The sequence below is a fragment of the Idiotropiscis lumnitzeri genome, chromosome 6, assembly GCF_059441095.1.
Source record: "Idiotropiscis lumnitzeri isolate Australia: NSW breed Sydney's pygmy pipehorse chromosome 6, RoL_Ilum_1.0, whole genome shotgun sequence".
Taxonomy (NCBI): domain Eukaryota; kingdom Metazoa; phylum Chordata; class Actinopteri; order Syngnathiformes; family Syngnathidae; genus Idiotropiscis; species Idiotropiscis lumnitzeri.
Window position 1 is genome coordinate 13,026,026 of NC_142396.1, and position 21,759 is coordinate 13,047,784.

The following is a 21,759-nucleotide window of genomic DNA, read 5'->3' on the forward strand; positions in this document are numbered from 1 at the left end:
AACGGCAGAACTTAGAGAGATGAACAGGCTTTCTTTTGCTTTGAAAAGCAAATGCAGATTTGAGAAACACGCACTGAATGTTGGCAGTTTACTTAGAGTATCTCACCTCGAAATCAGCTCGGCAAGTAGTGAATAATTCTTCAAAAACTGGCTTCAGGTTTTTTATTGCCAGTAGACCAGTTTTTATTGGTGAAAATAGTGCATATATAGTACTGTATAAAATTGTAATTTTAAATTTAAAAAAAATCTAAATTATACATAGCTGTGTTAAAACAATGACATGACTGAAACTTGTTTTGCAGTTCAGTAAATAAATACCCCAACACGCTATAAGACTGTGTTGCTCGGCCCCTACACGTCCTCCACCCGTACGCTGAGCACCGGTTCCCCTCAAGGATGCGTGCTGAGCCCTCTCCTATACGCCCTCTACACCTACGACTGCAGCCCGGCCCACGGTAACAACACCATCGTCAAGTTTGCTGACGACACGACAGTGGTCGGTCTGATCTCGGAAGGTGACGAGACAGCCTACAGAGAGGAGGTCCAGAGACTGACGGCTTGGTGCGAGGACAACAAACTGCAACTCAACATTGCAAAAACAAAGGAGATCGTCATCGACTTCAGGAGGAACAAGACGGTGCCGCCCCCCTCTGCATCGAAGGCGTGTGTGTGGAGAGGGTCCACACGTTCAAGTTCCTGGGAGTACAGATCTCCGATGACCTTTCTTGGACACACAACACCACAGCAGTGGTAACGAAGGTCCACCAGCGTCTGCACTTCCTGAGAGTCCTCAGGAAATTCAACCTGGGCAGGAAGCTGCTGCTGGCCTTCTGCCACTCGTCCATCGAGAGCCTGCTGACGTACTGTGTCTCTACCTGGTACAGCGGCTGCACTGAGGCGGACAGAGTGAGGCTCCAGAGGACAGTCAAAACAGCGCAAAGGATTATTGGCTGCCCTCTTCCCTCACTGTCGGACATCTACACCGCCCGGTGCCTCAGAAGGGCTCTCAACATCGTCAAAGACAATACCCACCCAAACTCACACCTGTTCGACCTGATGCCCTCTGGCAGGCGCTACAGGTGCATCAAATCAAGGACCAATAGACTGAGAAACAGTTTCTTCCCAAGAGCCATCTCCATTCTAAACTCACACACACACACACGACCACCCGTACCTTGCAGAACAGCAACGTGATGTGTTTTTATATATCCTATTCACTATTATTTTCCATTCTCTTATTTATCTAATTTATATATTTTATTATTGTTGTATTGCACTGGAGAGGGGAGCTCTCTAATCTCGTTGCACACTTGAGTACAATGACAATAAAGGGATTTCTGATTTCTGATATAAGTGGAAATATAGCAATTTTATTTACTATAGAAAGGTTCTGAATTTATTCTGCCGAGTTTCCTGATTTGTCTCTTCATGTCTTTTTCTTCCCCTGCGTTCTTAAATTGTAATCTTTCAGTTAACTCGAGACTTAACTTTGTCATGGTCCGTTTCCGTTATGTCTTGTTTTTGTTTACGTTTGCTCAACGGGCGTGGGGGCGTTCCCTTCCAGCCACGCGCCCGATACTCGTTGACTCCTTGATTACTTCGCTGCTGGAGAGACGGGCCCACCTGCCCCGCACCTGTTACTCGTTGACTCATTTAATTGTCACTACTTAAATGCCCCGGGCTGACTATTCGACGTCGGTGCTTTGCCCTTTTCTTCGATGTCACTGGTGCTCTTTGTTCCTCGTTCACGCTGATAGCTCATGGTTATTTGTCACTGTCCCTGTTTCCTCGTCAAGTATAGTTCTGTCCAGTCGCGTTTTGTTCATCCTCATTGTTACGCACCTTGTCACGTTCGTTTGTTCCTAGTACCTTGTTTCTTGTATTATTTGGTTAATTAAATTCCCTTAAGTTACCCTTGCCTGGCTTCCCTGCGTTTTGGGTCCTCCTCTTCCCCCCCCCCACCGTAACAAACTTTAACTCAATTACCACAATCCTTTATTCCAAGCTCTGAAATCCAGCGCCACAGGCCAGCCCAACAATATCTACCGTAAATGATCCACACTCTCAAAAACTTTAAATGAGCATTTCGCAAACAATGTTTGGATGAATCAGTCATAAATTCATGCATAATATGGCCATCATTCACAGTGATGGCAATGTAAAATTAGATTTAACTTGCAAATGTGTGATGCGCCTGGTGCAAGTCTGCAGACACACCAGATGGATTATCTGTCATGTGTGGTGTATTTTCTTTTTAGGATACAACTTTGAGGCAAAAACACAGCTAACATTTTTTTTTTCTGATTGCAAACACTCGACCATACAATAAATGAATCAACAGGCTACATCCTTTTTTCCATCTGTTGACTGGTGAAACTTAAGCTAAATGAGCTTGTTTTGTAGAGACCACAAGATTCCGTCTACACAGTATTACATAGCTCGGCTAGTATGACCTAGTGCGTGCGTGACAAAAAAAAAAGAATCGATGTCAAGCACACTTCACAGCCAGCAAGTCAGAGATGTGGTTTGATTACGTCGTTTCCGCCTTCAATATGCTGGCCTCGCCCGGAAGATATTCAAAGTGTAATGCTAAAAATCCATTAAATATACGTTTAATGTGTATCAATCCGAGAAACTGTTTCTTGCAACATGGATATTTTATTGTTTAATACGACGTATTAAAATTCGTACAAATGTCGTCCCACTCACGCACTTTAAATTTAGCATTACTTGTATCAAAAACATTTAGCAGTTTTGCAACATAAATTCCAATTCACAGTTTTTTGTTTAAATGTGTTTGACTGAAGTACAAAATGCAATTTTTGACTCGCAAACTACGATTTATAAACAAACTATTTCCAGCCTTTCTATATATACTGCGCACATATACAGGACCCCCATGACTGAAATATCAAGCAGATAAGTGTCATGGATTAATCTGAGATCGAGAGTTGCACTTGATTATATTGGACTATGTATCATGGGTTGATCATGTTTAAATCGAGAAGAGCTTCATTGGTCTATCTCACTGTAGAGATACACATGCAATTGCTCCCTGGCCTCTCCCTGTACTTGAGAGTGTGACTTTGTTTAAGACTCTGGTAAAAGCAGACAGTGGTAAATACATAATTCACTATACTGGGAGTTCACTATTATCAAAGGGCAAACCAGAGGGCTCCTGAAATGAACCTAACAAGGTATTATTATCATTACAGAGTTTTTAGAATTTCCATCATGTTTTATTTAAAATGTCAGAATGGGAAAACATCCTCAGTTCCAACCAAGGCTTTTCTGCTTTCAAAGTGGGTTTCACTCTGCAGACTAGATCACTGTACATGCAGTACACAAGACATCTGATAAGATATCAAATCCAATTAAACCAAGTATCCAATCAGGAGGAAAAAACCCTCCACGCAGGCCATATCCCCCACTGACTAGAACTAGATCAAAAGCACAGTCACAAGTTGTTGTAAATTGTCATGTGCTCAGTTGGCCTAAAGTGAACCCTAGAAGAACTAGGGATTGGAATATATAGACAGTATATATATATATATCGTTTGCTTTGAATCAGCAGCACGAGCTACATAGTGTGGCTCCTCTCCTCCGTCCTGACAATTAAATGATTGTGTGTTGAGGAACCTAGCAGGGGGAAACCATGTACCTCATCCTCATGTGACTAAACTGACCAATCACTAGAGAGAATACGCGCAAATTTCAAGGTGCAGCTCCAATTTCTGACGTCAACGCGGCATGTGTTGTAGACCTGTTGCCTACGTGCCACGCAGCACAACACGTCAGTCACGTGATGCAATGCGGCCGTTGTCACCCGTGGGTATGTGGGAGTATTAGGAGGCCTTTACTCAGTGAATTGCAATTCACTGCAACAAAATAGCAATTCAAACATGCACACAAAGCACGTCAAATACAATGACAATTGCTATTTCGACCCTGCAGGATGCCGTAGTTTCCAATAGAAAACTGAAATTACCTCCACAGTCAAAATGTGCCATCATAGCATGTTATAAATAATTCCATACACTGCACATATAGGCCACAGGGCAGCATCGGAGTTAGCACGCTTCACTGTCAGGACCAGAGGCTTTGAATCTCTTTTGGAACATCCGTGTGGAGTTTGAAGATTCTCCCTGTACTTGTGTGGGATTTCTGCAGGTACTCCAGCTTCCTCTCACACTAAAAAGTCCGTCAATCTATTGGAATATTTATACCACTAAAGCCTGGAGCTGTGAATGAGCTGTGCTTTGGGCAAGAGAAGGGCTAGCTTGTGATGGACTGGTCACCAGCCAATCTCAGGACACGAATAATGGGGACAACCGCACTCCTACCTATGAACAAAATCCTTTTTGTGGAATGTGGGAGGAAACCAAAGCACCCATACATTACAATACAATACAATTATGATACAATTTCAATGATATGGGGCAATTGTACTCAAATGTATTTTATTGCTGTGATTATCCTGGGATGATGCACTGCGATTGGTTGACAACCAGTTCAGGGTGTACCCACCCGACTACTTGAAAACAGCTTGCAAACCCTCGTGAGGATTAATGCTTCTGAAAATTGACGGATGGATGAATTCTCCTCCGATGAATCTCAAATGAAAAAAATGTTGGCACCAAGCAAGGAAATGTTCTCTCGCCCACATATTCGTAGAAATGCAAGTGATTAAAGTTTGTGTTGTAGTTTAAGAGCGAGAAAAAGGGTCTTGCATGTCTGGTGGATGACCTGCGTGTGCTGGGAGCTTGTTGGCTGCTTCCCTTCCGCATCAGCAGTGTGGCCATCTGGGTAATCCCACACACACACCTGCGCTTTCTGGGAGGGTGCCATCAGAGGTCATGCAAAGGCTGTTTCCCTGATGGGAAGGTAGGGGCTGGGAGACAGGAGACAGGACGCAAGGCTGGATTTGATGGCTTATATAAGGTGGTATGAAATGTTCATTTGAAAATGTGTTAATTGAAAACTGCCACAATGCTGTATAAGGCTGCAAGCCAAGGTTATTTTCGTTAACGAAATAACTAAAACTAAAATCGAAAAAACATTTTTGTTGAGAAAATAAAATGAAAAGTGAATTATTCCCCCTACATTTATCATTTACAAAACTAAGTGTGATTAAAGCGAAAATGTCTGTTTTCGTCTTTAGCAGCAAATTTAGTTGATTTTATCTGCACTTATTTCCATATTAATGTCACGGCAGTTGATGTGGTTTTCTTTGGTTTTAGTTTCATCATGTCCTCCCTGTGTCCTTTCTCGTAACCCGGATTAGTTCCCCAAATCAGGGACAGTTGTAGAGGTGAATCTTTTGTTGACTAATGTTTCTTTGTTACTTTTAGTTCCTATATATATTCTAGGATTTTGTTGATTTTGTATTTAGATTTTTCACCAGTATTTTTGCTTTAGTTTCTCTTGGGAGAAATTTGTTCAGTACATCCTGCACTCCTCTCCTGCTTCAATTGCATTTGGGTCCTCACGCCTGCCACACATTTACAGAGAACATTTGAATGACTTGTACGTAAACTCTTTTCTTTCCAATCATTAAACTCCTCAGAGTCATACTTTGAAATAAAAGTTGAAAAATCAGGGTGATCCAACTTCCTCAGAGTTCTTCAACACAACCCTTTTTGTCTATCTGTCTATTTTATATTACGCTTATCCTCACGAGGATGACACGTGAGCCTTTACTGACTGACTCACACATAGAAAAGACAAACTGTCATCCACATCTGAAGACAATTTAGTGCTGGAAACACTAACCATTTTGAAACTGACAGCTACTTCTTGGCTTCTGATTGATGAGAAGGGCAACCAGTTTGACACACACTACTGAAATAAAAAAAAAAGAAATGCTCATAAAACCTACAACAATGTTTCTATTATGTGCCAAAATTAATAATGAATGATATTAAAAAATAATTATTTATTTATAAGTCATAATAATATTTCTTGCATGCAAAATTGTTAATCTGACTGCAATACAGACGATGGCCGCCTTTTAAACACCAAGGCCTCTCTCCCAAGCCAATTAATTAAAAAAAATAACTGGTTTCTTCATCAAAACACATTGCATTATCAACAAAAATATGAATAATTATAAACTATATATATATATATATATATATATATATATATATATATATATATATATATATGTATATATATATATGAGTGATACACCTGTTGTCATGCCCACTTGCGCACAGTCCAAAATGATCCACGGATCATTACTTATTCACATCTGAAGGTCATATCTTCCCTCAAGGTTTTTTTTCTGTGAGTGCTGACTAAATTTAAGTGTTTCTGTAGAATTTGTTGATGAGGGCTGTCAGACACCAACTGAAGTAACTCTTTTTCCACCAGCATCACGTTCACACTGAAAAGTTATAAAAAAGTTATAAAGTTAAAAATCAATTGTACTGGGTACTACAAAATACATGCAGATGGATAAAAGCATTTCTGCATTTCTGTTGGTGACACTCCGCATTCATGATTGACTTTGTTCGTCTCACTCAAGGCAGCGAGAGACTGACCTAGGCCCGGTCTGGCCAACATGACCAGCTTAACAATGAGGCTTCAAAGAAAGAGAAGGAGTTCAACTTTACTGAAAGGATTCCACACACAAAGGCAGAGTTAAGGGTTTCCATACTGATGAATCTTGCTGAAGCAAGCACTGTGATACTGCTTCTATTAATCATTTAAAGAGATATGACTAGCTATAATTTTATGTGGACTGCGACTTCACTTGACATCACAACTACTATTAATATACAGGCACCTGGTCAGAGCACTTACCGCTGTCTACCTTTTAGCGAAAATCTTCCACTCTTTAAGTGTACTGTCTGCAACATGTTGGAGTATAGGGGGGGGGGGGATTACTGTCCATTCACCCAGAATGAGACTTGTGAGGTCAAATGTAACTGATGTTGGTTCACACTCTGTTGTAGTTCATCTCAAAGGAATTTGATGGGGTGGAGGTCAGGGCGCTGAAGTTTATCTGCATCAAACTCAGCCAACCTTGCCTTAATGGACCGTGCTTTGTTGAATGAGTTTTGGTTGGTTGAACAATTACAATCAGTAGAACACAGAAAGATTAATATTTTAAGAACTCAATATTTGTGGTTTAAATATATATGATTTCGTTCAGCAGTTATATTTTACAGAAAAATAACCGTTTATAAGGATCAAAGGGAGCTAGTAAATTAATCGCTTGATCGCACTAATATATACTGTACATAAAGTGACATAATGACGTATCGGTGTGTGAATTGTAGTGTAGGGTGGACTTCTTGTAATTAGATAACTGAAATTGCGTCCTGATCTGTTTTGCGCCATTTTAATCATTAATTGCTCCAAACAATGTGTTCTGAAATGCACTTTGCACCTCAAATTGTGATGTGTTTTCCAGGCTATATTTCAGAAGAGAAATGTGCTTTACTTGACTTTTATTAAAGCGCGGTGTGCCTTTATGACCATGGGAAAATTACGATCCTTGAGTGAGAGACCAGTTAGGAAGCTGTGGTAAAAATTGACAGTGATTGTGTCATTCTCAATTGCGTCTCTCATGGGGACATCCACTAAGACTGAGCCATTGTAAACACTTTAGCAGCCACTTTTCCAGATGAGAAAACAACTGTGACTTTGTTGATGAGGTGTGTTATTGTGTATTTGTGTGCATGTGTGCATGTGTCATCCCCTCACGGGAGCAGAGATAAAACTATATTGAACAAACAAATATGCAGAAGAGACGTTCGGCCTAGGGTGGGAATAGGCCAGTCTCTCTCCCTAAATGATTAGCTCTACAATGTGTTTTCACAATGACCTTGGATTACAATCAAGTCTCACACCACGCGCACACACGCACACACACCCCCCCGCACACACACACAACTGCTTTGTTAGCTTTTATAGTCATTACATTGGCGAATGTGTGAGTGGCTGTTGGGTGCAATCAGGCCTCATCAGTAATCAAAGATGTTCTATTTTTTTCTGCTACCACTCTGAGCTGTTTGTATTACAAAATCTGTTTAATGCAAATGTAACATCTCAACATGCCAATGTGATGTCAAAATAACACAACTATTGACCAAATTTGCTTTTGCTGTTCAAATGTGGACTAAACACCACAATCTGCATACAAACAAATAAGTGACGCGTGCGTGTATTTGCCAGTATAGAAATGTGCACATGATATATACTCATTTACTTTACAAGCTCCAGTCCAGCAGTTGTGAAAGTGTATCAAGAAAGTTCCAGGACTTTTCGAGGCTATTTGACAATGAATCTGCTCACGATAGCTGAGCATCTGACAGTTCCTGACCAAGTAGAAAATTGCCATGCTGGAGCAACCTTTTTGATGGTTTCATTTTCTAACTATACTTAATTAGATGAGAATACGTTCTGATATTTCCGCATGAAAAAAAAAAGTTTCTTTTATTAGATAATAAAGATGTAATTTTTTTAGGTACATGTTAAAGATCGCAATAATATTGACATTGCAAAAATGCAACACCCACATCGCAAATTGCATGTTTTTCCAATATCGTCCAGCCCTATTTTAAATATATTAGAATGTATGCCATCTTTGAGTATCATTTCAGAATCTCGAGGCCGGGCTTGCGTCATTGTTATGTGACGTTTTACATTGTGCAATATTATATTGTCCTACGCTACATTGTGCTATGCTACGTTGTTTTATGCTACATCGTGTGATACTGCATTATGCTACCGATAGTCTACGTTGTGCTACACTATATCGTGCTATGCAATGTTGTGCTACGTTACGTTGTATTTTGCTATGTTACATTGTGCTACCTCATTACGTGCTAGTTTTCGTTTGAATTTACATTTCATTGGATTATGTTACATTACTGTTTAGCGTTCCATTATAGCCAAATTCTCATCATGTATTTAATGTTGTAGTCACTGTGAATTGAATACAGTTCTCGTTTGTGAAATGAATTTGGAATTAGAAATGACATCAAAAATTGCCACATCAATAAAAAGAAATCCTGGGCCATTTCAGTCAATACCACACATCAGTTTATGGACAACAGCAGAAAAGTCAGCAAATAAAAATTCATTATTCTAGAAATGCTATTTTTTTTTTTTTTGGGGCAAATTCTGCTTCCATCCATCCATGACCATACACCCTGACCACCTATCCAGACAGCCTGTTTGCTGAACCACAAGGTGTTTTTTGTGTGTTCCTTTCGAGACAAACAAGAGAGAAACAACCTGATGCCAGAGATTGTGACGCATGCTCAAGTGGCACACGGTAGTGGAACATTATTTCAGCAGATAACGCTTCCCTCTGGCCTATAGTGTGTCACTCCTCCTCTGCACATATTTATAATTCAGGAGGTGTTCCTCACCATCTTTACCCCTGCTGCACCCTTCCCAGTCATCCCCGCCACAGATTTATAATTTATCAGCCATGCCTATAAATCTTTGATTGTTTTTAGAGCACCCGTTGGGGATGTACTGTATAATTTAATATTCTGTAGCCGACGTAAGCCTATTCAGCAAGTACATTCAGACATTCTTTTTTAATTGATTGCAAGGTCAAGAATTTTCCACCCATCTTAGACCACATGCAGTACATCAGACCCAACAGGCCAGTTTTGAAATATTTAAATTCAACATTTTTGCTATCCACCAAGTGCATGTTTGAAATAATTTCACATGCATTTTAGTAGGCTGAAGATGAGTGTGTGAAGGTCATACGGGAGTAATTCATTCTCATCGGGTGATTCATTAGAACAACAGCCTAAAGGTAAATCCACTGTAATTCTACGCCCAAAAAAAGGTTGGATTTGATTCTAGTTTCAAAATCATTTCATTATATCACATATAGAAAACTTACCAGGTGATGAAATCAACAAGCTCCATACTGGGAATCATGCCAACTTTAATTTACTGCTGAAAGCGTTGCGCTGACATTCCCAAAGGCTCCATCCAGTATGACCAGAAGACCATAAACACAAAATGGTTGTCATATTAAAGATACACAGTAAATGTGCGGCACTGTTGCTCTTGCTGCTGTTGATTCTGCTGAGTCAGGTGCCTGCAGAGTTTTGGCCTAAATAAAGTGCACATGGCTAATTATGGCCAGTAATGATTTGGCCCACCCCAAACTTCACGGTCAAAATCATAAAGGCGGCTTTTCATTCCCCCAATTCGTAGTTAAGGAAAGTTTGCTGGCACCCTCGCTTAAGGGGAGCACTGGGTAATTGTCAAGGATTTGGCTGATTGGATAAAAGTGTCACAGTCAAGATGCTCAAAATATAGTATCTTATCAAAACTTGTAGCATAAGATTTGAGTCACTTTGTCCACATACATTGAAGCCTGTTAAAATGGAGGTAAACGGCCATATGTTGTAAAACCTCTTAGATTACAACTGAAAAGCTTCACTTCAGTGAATTACAGATTTTTTTGTATTTTTTTTATTGCAAGTCCAATAAAGGAAAAGCTGTCCAAATACTCCTGCACCAAACTGTCCACAACACATAGACATTTATCACATTCTTTGGAGCTTGTCTCCCATGCAGAACACGGTGAGCGTTCCTTTAATCTCTTATTTATTTTTTTCCCCATGTAATTATTTATTCATCTAATAATGGTGTGAGCTTATGGTGAATCATTAAATATGTATCTTTCATCCTTATACACAGATCAAATGCACCGCAGTGAGAAAATATATGTATGAGTGAGTGAACTGTGTCCCATTTTGTCAAAAGTTTTACAAAGTGAAGAACCTGCAGTTAAGTAATTGGGAAAGTGTTGTTTCTTTTAAATCTTCAGGAGGCAACGCAACTGTATTGTAAATACATATTTATGAATCCCTTCATAAGAATAATCAAGCTCTGATAGCGTTTATCACTGTGTTTATAGTCCGTGCAAGGTTGTACCGTAACATTTTAAATGCATTTGTGAATCTACGTACATTTTTATTCAGATTTGCATGAAAATGTCTTGGAAGTGGCACATTAGACGAGTCGTAACCAAGTCCGTCTCACAGTCATGAAGTTTGGGCATGGGATCTCGGCTGTATTTAAGTACGTTTTTATAAGTGTGATTGCGGATGGTTGTTCGTCTCTGTGTGCGCTGTGATTGGCTGGCAAACATGTTCAGAGTGTCCCCCGCCTACTGCCCAAAGACAGTTGGGATAGGCTCCTGCACCGCCCGCGATCCGAGTGAGGAGAAGTGGTTAAGATATTGGATGGACGAATAACAATATAAAATCACAAGAAAGGTCCAATCTAAAATCATAATGTAATGAAATGTAATTTTTTTTATGATCGTGTTTTACTATTTTGTCTTTTGCTATGTTAAAATGCGAAAAACTTGTTTTAATAAGAAAATGAGTGCCGCACAAGGACATTTGCACAGTCGGCTTCTGCATATATTAGTTGGAGCGGTGGGCGGGGGGGATTTGTTTCTTTTTTGTTTTTTTGCTGAAGGTAAGAAAAGTAGGGTAATCTCTTTTCATGCTGAGGCTTCTCATGTCATCCAAGTAGTTTAGCAAAGAAACTGAAAGACCATGATAATAAGTCTGTAAAATAAAAACACCATCGTTATGATGACAACAAGGGGTGCGATAATAAACTAGTTTTACCTTATTCTAATCTGTATGCGGTCCCTTAGCTAGATTCATTGACCTGTGGCTGCAAATGTGGGCAGTTGGCCAGCAAATGAGTATTGATCCTTTAATTGAACACCCTACAAGAAAACAAAACACGTCCACGCAAACAGTAAACTGGTGTCGCCAACAAACAATAAGGGGCTGTTTGTGCACATACTTCTCATGGCTGCTTTAAGGAGACTAATGATGCTTTTTCTATTCTCTAACATGGAGGTGAAGCAGCTGACACCCACAATTAAGCACCGCTTACGGCCCGGTATATGACGTTGCACTCGCCATCCAACATCACAGTGGTAGCCCGTGGTCAAAGGCGTGTACAAGCTCGGAAGTGGACCAAGCTTTTTAATGCTCATACAACCCAGCGAAGGTCTGCTCAGATCGTCACTGCTAGTTAAGTGAGAAGACTTCCTTAAAATTCCACCTCCCGCCATGCACTTGGTTATCATGAACATAGTATTAATGTAATATAATTGATTTGTCTCACAGAGGAAGAATTAACAATGAAACTTGATGAGAAAATTACGCTTTATCAATATACTTGATTTTCGGAACTGCTTGGCTTTATTGGGGACACGTGAGCTGTTTTTTATCCCAACTGACTTTGGTATGCTCTGATCTTGTCGCCAGCCAATCGCAGAGCACGTATACTGAAGATCATTGGTTCTCAAATTTCTTACAGCAAGAACCATCTCAAAAGATGCTTAGCTCTTCAAGTGGTCGCAGGCTTCTTTGCTTATCATTTTACTGTTTGCTTGTATTTCCAGATTTCTTTTTAACATTTGTATATTTTATAATAATTTAATTTAGTGATTCTTTTGCATACCACGAGAGGGAGTCCATGTACCACTCTGGGTCCGACACACAAGAATCACTTTTGTAGACAAACATTCACAATCACATTCACGCTTATGGACAATGCGCAGTCTATTTTGAATCGAACATATATGTTTTTGCAATGTGGGAGTAAGCCAGAGTACCCTGAGAAAATGCAAACACTAGAAAAACGTGCAAATTCCACATAGGAGGCCCTGACCTGCATTTGAAACCGACATCTCAAAATTCTGAGGCAGACATGCTAACTAAACACTTTTCCAGCATGCAGGCCCATCTAAACTTTGTTGTTAATTAAATGTCTGTTTTTCTCTTTATAGTCACAACATTTAAATTGCTAATTGCTTGGGGTCAATGTCAATTTTAGAAATCCTAACTAGCATATGAAACAGTCCAAAATAGAATTCAAAAGACTCAATATGAAACTTCATCGGTTCCAAATTACCACATAAAATCCTCCTCGTTGCTCCTTTCTAGGAGGAGAAATGAATATTTCTTTTGCTTGCATAGCACAATATTCTCCACCAGGTTTGGCCACATCCCACAAGCAAGCTGCTGTTTGAACCTGATTGCAAAAAACGATGGGCCATTTTCATCCATCAATCCACGATCCAAGCCTCATCTCCTCATACACAAATCCAAACAAAGGTTGTAAATAGATAATTTAATACTCAGTAAGACTTTTGCAACCAGTCCCAGTCAATCCTGCCTCCGAAAACAGGCAGTAATGAATCGAATGCTTAAAGCACTCTAACATGAAAGTTATGGTGCAGACTGTTCATTTGATGCATTTTATTGATTTCAAAGTATATTTTGTTACTCTTTCCCATTAGCACTGTCATTTTTTTTGTAATATATGAGCACAAACTCAATTGTTTTGCTGTAGAATTTTAAACGTGGCTCTTCATTTGTAATTCCTTGCTTAATGACACTCTTTCCTCCATTGGATCAAAGCAAATGACTCCCCCCCCACCCGGTAAAAAAAAAAAAAAAATTATACACTGCTTAAGGCTGAAACTGACCTCGACTAGAGTTAAGTGCTAATTAAAGTGTTATAGCTGCAAGCATCGCCTGGTGCCTTATTTATAACTCCACATAGTCCCTCTGACACATGTCCTATTTCTAACTTATTTACTGTAGTCTTTAGTACTGTGAATTCCCACTGCGTTGACGAGGATGAAGGTGATGTTGAGGATGCATCAAAGCATACTAATTCCGTGTGGCTCTCGAGGGGAAGGCGCTGCCATTATCGCGTTTAGATAAAATGAATCTTGATGCAATCCTCCGTGCCTTATCTTGAGCTCACTCTTTTGCCGCCTTCTTATCTATCCGTCCGTCAGTGAATGAAGATTGTATGATAACAGATCATTACGTATTCCAGTCAGGACAGGTGTCATTGTCTGCATGACAAAGTACTCCCGGCCAATCTTTCCCTTTTCAGGATTCTTTATCCACAGGATGAGTTCTTATGGGACAAGTTTCCACGCGGCAGGTGTGTTTCTTGTTTCACTCTCTTCCTGCATCAGATGAAGCTCAAAGGTCAGGGAGTTGGACAACAAGGACCATGAGATACGTTCTGTCTAAGCTTTGAAGGTGAAGACGTGACGGACTGGGTGAAAGACAGCGGGTGACTTTGCTGCATGGCAGAATAGTGTGGAGGAAAAAAACATGGTGTCAAAATGCAGTGCTAAAAACTGTGCCTTTGTGGCAAAGTCATGCGAAATACAACGACCAGAACGCAGGAAGAGTTGAAGTGAGATGAAAAAGTCCTCAAAAATAGCTCAAGTTGTGTAAAACTAATTTCATTTAAAAACAAATAAAAATCCAGATTCTGAAAATTAGGCCAGAGTCATTTCTTGTGTTCCAGATCGAAAACCTGGCAATGAATTGTTTTGAAAGTGCTTGTCCTCGCTGGAATTGTGGGTATCTGCAGCCTTTGGCAACTGAAAGTACACCCTGGAATGGTTGCCACTTGCCAGTCAATCAGAGAAAACATTTGGACTTAGTTTCATCCGACTACAAAACATTTCCCAGCGTGAATTTGGGGCATTTCTATTTTTTTTTTTTTGTTTGTTTGGGTTTTTTTTTTTTTTGCAAATTGTTTAAACCAAGATTGAACTGTTTGGCCATAATTCCAAAAGGTAGGTTTGGTACGGCACATATTGTGAAGTATGGTGGTAGCATCATGCATTTATGGAATGCTTTTCTTCTGGTGGAAGTGGAGCCTTCATTCACATAAAGGGAATTATGAACGGTTTCAGTTTGCATTAGCACAAAACATTCAAGCTTCTACTAAAAAAAAAAGACAATGTTATATATAATTTAGGGTCTGGGCAATCACAGTCACTGTAAAAAAAAAAAGAAATTGAGAAGTACAAGTTACTGGTCATAAAAATGGTGGAATTTTGTTTTTTTTAATGATTTATTTTTATGCCACAAAAATGGCCATTTGCCAGAGCTGTCTACTCCTTTTGGGTCTCACTGTCTGATAAGAATAACTTTCCCTAATATTGTATTAGGATGAAGAGATACCATCGTGGTGGAAATGTTTTAAAATTATCCTTAACCAATTTTCTTATTCTTATTTGTTACATTGATTGTGGAACACGAGTGGAAGTTTTTATTTGTGTCTTACCAGTTAATCTAGATACAATTTCAAGTGGTAATGTGATGCAAAACCTTGCTGCAATATTATTAAAGAAGTCTTACGTGTAGGATTACTCTATAAAAAAAAAAGTGATGACGAACCAACATATTAATTACAGCGTGATCCATTACAAAGGCTTGAAGAATTTAAGCGAATCAGATACTTTCGGGGCGCCATGTTGCAAGAGTGAAAATGAGTCTCGACTGCCCTCTAGTGAAATAATGCCAGCAATGCATTGGCAGTGTTTCTAAATCAGTAGGTTGGAAACGGTTCAGTGAATTCTCTTCCCCAATGCCGACTGGAATGCAACAAAAAAAACATTCCATCATTTGCTTCCTCTACAGAATGTTTGTTATGTGCAACCATCAAGAAAACTTGCTTTTATATTCCTGAACAAACAAGCTGCACCAAGTCCACACGGTCTAACGCAACTGCAGCCGTTTGAATACACAGGTCACCCTCCATAAATCTACAATAACAAATTCTCAACTGAGTTTACAAATACTGGCCCCATTCCACTGCCTCTCACTCACTCCTCTTTACTGTATGGACAAACAGTGCAAGAAACACACAAAGCAATAGACAGAACGACATATTATTCTATGAAATGGTGTCATAACCATGTGTCGTCTGCCAGGATATCAGAATATAAAGAAAACCAACATTAAAACACACCCATGATGGTTGAAGGCCAACAGGAAAGGGAGGCAACTCATTATTAGAGAGGAAAGCAGCCATTTCTAATCTGTCCGTGTACTTCCTGCAGCAGTGAAGCCGCGTGGCCTCAAGGTCGAGATGGAAATTTGGGTTTATGAAAGCATATCGTACATTTGGCACATATAAATAAGACGGAGACAGGTGGTTAGCTAATAGGAATTTCCTCAAACATTAAGATGCTTCTTTAACAAGTGATGTAACATGCATTGTATGAGGAGCGTGGTGACGTAACGGTGAGCACATCTGCCTCACAGATGACACAAAATGGGTTTGAATCGCTGCTCATGCATTTATTCTTGTGGAGTGTACATGCGCTCCATGTGCTCGTGTGGGTTTTCTCCTGGTGCTTCGGCCAGCCCTGCAATTTACTGGCAACAAGTCTTAATCTTCGGTTTTCAAGGCATTTCAATTACTATTACGACACTGTGTATACCAAATAGCTTTTGCAAATTCATCATATTACTTATATATTATTACTATATATTCCTGCGCTGTTGAATGCCAATGAAGGTAGTATAGTACAATATGCCACAAAAGTCCAAAATGTGCTGAAATGTATGACGTCACATGGTATTTAGCATATCTCAACAGACTTGACGTAAGAAATCGAAGCATTAAATCCACAAATGTGCATTGCTTTTCTTTGGCTGCTTTTTGACACCATCAGAAAAGGGAACCCTTGCTGGCTAAGAGGAAACCTGTGACGAGAGCTCAACTTTACTCATCATCAAACAACTAGAAATGTAACTTTCAGCTGTGACATAAGAAAGTGTCTTGCCTAGACAATTTAATATTTAAAAAATACTAATTACATCAACAATGTTATTGGTGCATCCATCTCCCCATCAGGTCTCGTTGACTGGCGAGTATTTTTACTTTTACTACTTACTTTTACTTTACCTTTTTTTTTTTTCAGTTTTAACCCAAGTCTTATGTCTTATACATTATTTTGTATTTCTGCATGGCAATTTCATGTGTCACACAAACTCCAGTAATTGACAGCTTGGCACAAATTTAAGTAGAGTTTTGTTGAAGCCAAAACACAAGACACTTAATTGTTCTGTGAAGAAGCGTGAGCGGCAGTGTGTTTGTAGACATGCACATTCACCATACACGTAGAGTGTTGTTGCATGCATGAGTTCAAAGGCGTTCATTGTCTTTAAGCTCAGGGCCCCGGCTTGTTTTTCACACCCAGGGCTAGAATGTGGAGGATCTCATGCATGTGCTTTCACTTTGGGCGAATGCATGGGCCACTTTTCACACCTCCCACTGTGCCGTGTGTATGAAGAAAAAGAAGGAGAACCACGTGAGCTCTATCTGACCCCTCTCAGCATCATGTCCAATAAAGCAGAAATGCAAAAAGAGTCTTGGTTAAGCATCGCCTGGTTATTTTTGACTTTCCTCAAGTACCCTCTGACACAAAGTTCTCCACAGAAGCAGCTGAAAGTTATTTATGTGCATTATTTTTTTTCTTTTTTGTGTGACCTTTCTGCTGAGGGTCAAGTTAAGAAATGCTGCACTTCTCTGATACCATATAGTCCTCAGTAGCAGAGTAACGAGGAAGTGAAAGTAAGAGTGCGATGAAGAAAAACGCAAAAACCAGCCGGGAGAAACCTGGGTGAGAAATCATCTGAAACTACAAAGTGATGGCTCTCCTTTGGAAACAGGCTTTGATGGTTTAAAAAAAAAAAGTCAAAGCGAGAAGGAAGAAAGAAAGCAATGAAAGAAGCAATTATAGTGGGAAAACTTTGAGGTAGCTGAAAGTGTGCAAAGACTTGGTGCTGGTTCGGGCCATGAAAGATTAAAGGATAGGACACAAGTCATTAAAGGGGGCCGTCAAGCTCTGCTGTCATCGCTGATTAGAAGAGACCACATAAACATGATTTTAATGAAGAATGATTTGCCCTACTACGAGGAATTTAGTTTAATGAGTACATAAGAAGCAACCTGATATGCGTAACACTCACGGCAAAGGCTCACTTGCATGTATGGTTCAGTTGTAACTCTCCATTGACTTCTCGTAGCAACACTGCCTAAAGCTGACCCAAAAAGATGTCAATCCCTGAATCTCAGGAATGTGCATTGATTTCGGTTGAGTTTTATTTTGAGTTTGTGTGGGTGTTTGTGTGTGAGAGATGTGAGGGTGGCGGTGTAATGCATACAGATATTTCATGCATACAAACTGAACCAAAATTTGTTTACCAACAATCAATTTAACTTGTTGATTTGATATTCTTCATCCCATTTTCTTTAATTACTTTTTGATTTCCTCACATTTCTGCATCAATAGCCATGCTACTTTTTGTTGTCTAGAGATCTGTAGTGTGACGTGCTACAGGGAGCTGTCTTTTAGGGACAGGCATCTCTCCTTGCTGTTTTGACACACATATAAAGGTCTGTCACCGTATGTGCCATCTAAATAGCTTATCAGTTGACCTTTATCTCACTGATGAATACGTGACAGTATCTACATTTCCTTTGTTCACTCTTCTCTTTTCTTCTTCTTTAGCCTCCTTCTGCTTCTTTGGTTGTTTTTTTTTTCATATTTCAACATCATTCCTTGGCCAGACCACTTCTCTAAACGAATAAATTGAGTTTTTTGCTGCTGCTGTCATTGGCAACTCATAACTTGTAGAATGGCCTGAGGTCAATATATCAAGTTTCGGACAACACATCTCTTTGATTTACATAAACGCTGCAGAAAAGAGGCATTTTCCAACCAAGGGAAGCGTCAACAAGCCAAGGTAAAGACAGCCATAACCAATCTGCCCTCAACAACCACTCAAACATTGTGTTCCTTCCTAAACAAATCCAAACCAAATGCTTACTGAAGTTTTATTGCACATTTATTGCTGTGGATACGCGGAACACTGAAAAAAAAAAAGAATATTTTAGATGAATTCCCTCTGATGTCACCTAGTAAAACTGACACCAAACTGTTACGTTGTGACGAAGGCATCGCATAAAATCGCTGACACTCTAACTTAAATGTATCAAGTAAAACACGGAAACAAATACAGCAACTCATGGCTTCAATAAAGTGAAATGAGATTGAAAAACAGGTGAACGGTGTTTACAAAATGTGACGATCAAATACTTCAAACATTTGCAGCCAAGTAGTTTTTTTCCAACTCTCCCACACGGTGGTGTTAGAAAAGCAGTCCCTTTAGATAGGATTCTTTTGCATCCGTTTTTCCACTTATCAACATGTGTTCATTTCGACAAATTCTAAAACTCTTTGTTTTCTTCTGATCTGGTCTGTAATTTCCACACTGTGGATAAATATAACAATGTTCCTCAAACAATAAAAATGTGCAGATGCACTGACTGGCCTCCACATCACCACAATCTGAGGTTTATCCGTCTGGATCATAATGTTGTTTACGCTTACTTGCCATGCGAGAGCTCGTAACCACCTCAAACAACAACATGCACAATAATCGTTTGTGATTTGCAAAGAGCAGCATGTTCTCCCCAGATGCACAAGCTGGACTTGCATTTAGAATTTATGCAGAAGATTTGTCTTAAATTCATTTACCGGTAAATTATTGCCAATAATCATCACATGAGGCTTCTACATGAACGATTACTACGGCTAATTAATTAATTTTACAGCACTGTGTATACCGTAAGTGTTCTGATGAAGTATATGCAAGCATGCAAACATCATGGCACTCTGTTTCTTTAATATGAATGTATACATTGCAGAAATATCAATTTGACGGGGTATTATTGATATATTTGAGAAGAGGTCAGGAAATATCATTTGAATAACAACCGTTTTGAAACTTGCCAGTGACTGTTTTCCTCTTATAAAACGATACGACGTACTCAAACCCATGCATATTATTTTTTTTTTCCAAAATTCAGTTACATCTACTATTTACTTTTTTTTTTATAAATACTAAAATCTGATTGGGGCACCAGGTAGGTTGGCTTTAAGCCAAAAAAAAGAAAATACAAATCTACTCTCTGAGTGCTTTTGTTTCCAGTTCGAACGACCATGTACTAAACCAAACAATCAGTACAACAAAACTTTTGATGATTAAATAAGTATGTCGAGGAGATACTCCGACCACAACCACATTGCTCTGATTCATTTTCATCACCAATCACATTTTTCCAAAGAGTTGATTAGGCTAAATTTGGTGCTCAGTCCTTTCCCAAGAATAATAATAATAATAATAAAATAGCATTGTAAACCACTCCTACATGAGTCTGATTGGTAAACTTATGAATGCGAATTTACTAGATTATTTGCAGTGGAATCTTAAAGGTTGAATAAATCATTACAATCATTTTTATTGGAAATAATCTTGTCAGTTTGAGGATCAAACTGTCACTACCATAAAATATTTGTTAACCACACACAACAGGCAATTTTTTTTTCTTTTTCAAAAATGTTCAACTCTGTCATACAAGTGGTCAAAACAAGTTAAAATTTATTTTTGTTGAGGAAAAAAAATATTTTCACCAAAGCAACTTATAGAGGAGATATCACAATACTGATCAAGCCTATCAGGTCCTCTAACATGTTGCTGTATTTTTCAGTATTTATTTTATATTTCATATTCCACGTCGACCGGGGACATTCCTGCTCTGGATCACTGAACGTACTCGAAAGGATCCATTTTACATAGCAATGAGTGGAGCATGATCCTTTGCCTCACCTTTGTAAATAGATAACAAATACTTAATAATCATACACTAATTACTTTTCCCGAAGAATCCAACTTTATTTCCCAACTGGCTGTCCTTCAAAACAGAAGAAAAATGTTCTACAATCACATGGCGAGAGGACAGAGGCCAGGCGTAGACTACATCAAATAGATGCCCTTGATGTAGTGCATAATTCCAGCCTAAGGGATGACAGAAGCTACTCACTGGAACTTTAAGTACAGTAATAATGTTAAAACAGTTGAACACTCTTTAAACACTTTTAAGTTCAAGGACAACTGAAGGTGCTCAATCGAGGTTGGCCAAAACTGTTTCTGAAGAAGAAAATTCATCTTGCTTGTTTTCGTCATGTATTCCGATTCAGAATTTGTCCGTCTCTTTAACCCGTCCAAGCGGTGAACATGGCAAGAACAGATTGGAGGAATTTACCGGGACAGAGGGAAAACACACATGCACCCCTGCCTTTAAAACACACGACCTTCAGATTATGAGACTGACGCGCGAACGAGAAGACGACAAGGTCACTTCGGCCGTCTGTCACACAAGTGTAAAAAGTGCCTGGTGCCTTGACTACAGGTGTGTGTGTAATTTGATGCATGGTCCCCTAAAGGTTTGATCAAAATACAAATTCTGTAATTTATTCATATCTGCTCTAAATGCAGTCAACACTGTACAAGATTTATTCAATTAGCCAGGCGATTGTTAAAGGTCAGGTGAGACCCGTGTACAGTATGTTTGACCAGACACACAGACAACAGGATTCAGTCTGTTCAATGTAGTTGTATTTATCTGCCCTTTCTTTTGTTCAAGTGTAGATGGGGCCTCCCAATGACATGAGGCTTGTTCCTGTAAAACTAATAATGACTGAGATTTGTGCAGGCTTAGCATTCTTTCTCCCCTTCACGGCTTGACACTGGGAATGGAACAAGGGGAGGGGTAGAAGGGCGCCGGTGAGCTTTGCTTGAAACGCATTTATGCAAAAGAAAAACGGGGAAAAATCTTTTTACAAAAGGGAAGAAACAAGTGTTGCAAAGTGGTCCAATTTGTTGAGGCATAAACAGATGCATCATTCCTTCGGGGATCACGGAGTTGAGCGTCTGAAAACTCCACTGCTGCTTTCCCAGCCGCACTCTCGTAAATCATCCATTCCCAGAGATGCAGACACCGGCGTCGGCCAAGGGGGTCAGCAAAGCTCACCAGCAATGTGTAAATCTAAACTGCAAACTAAGA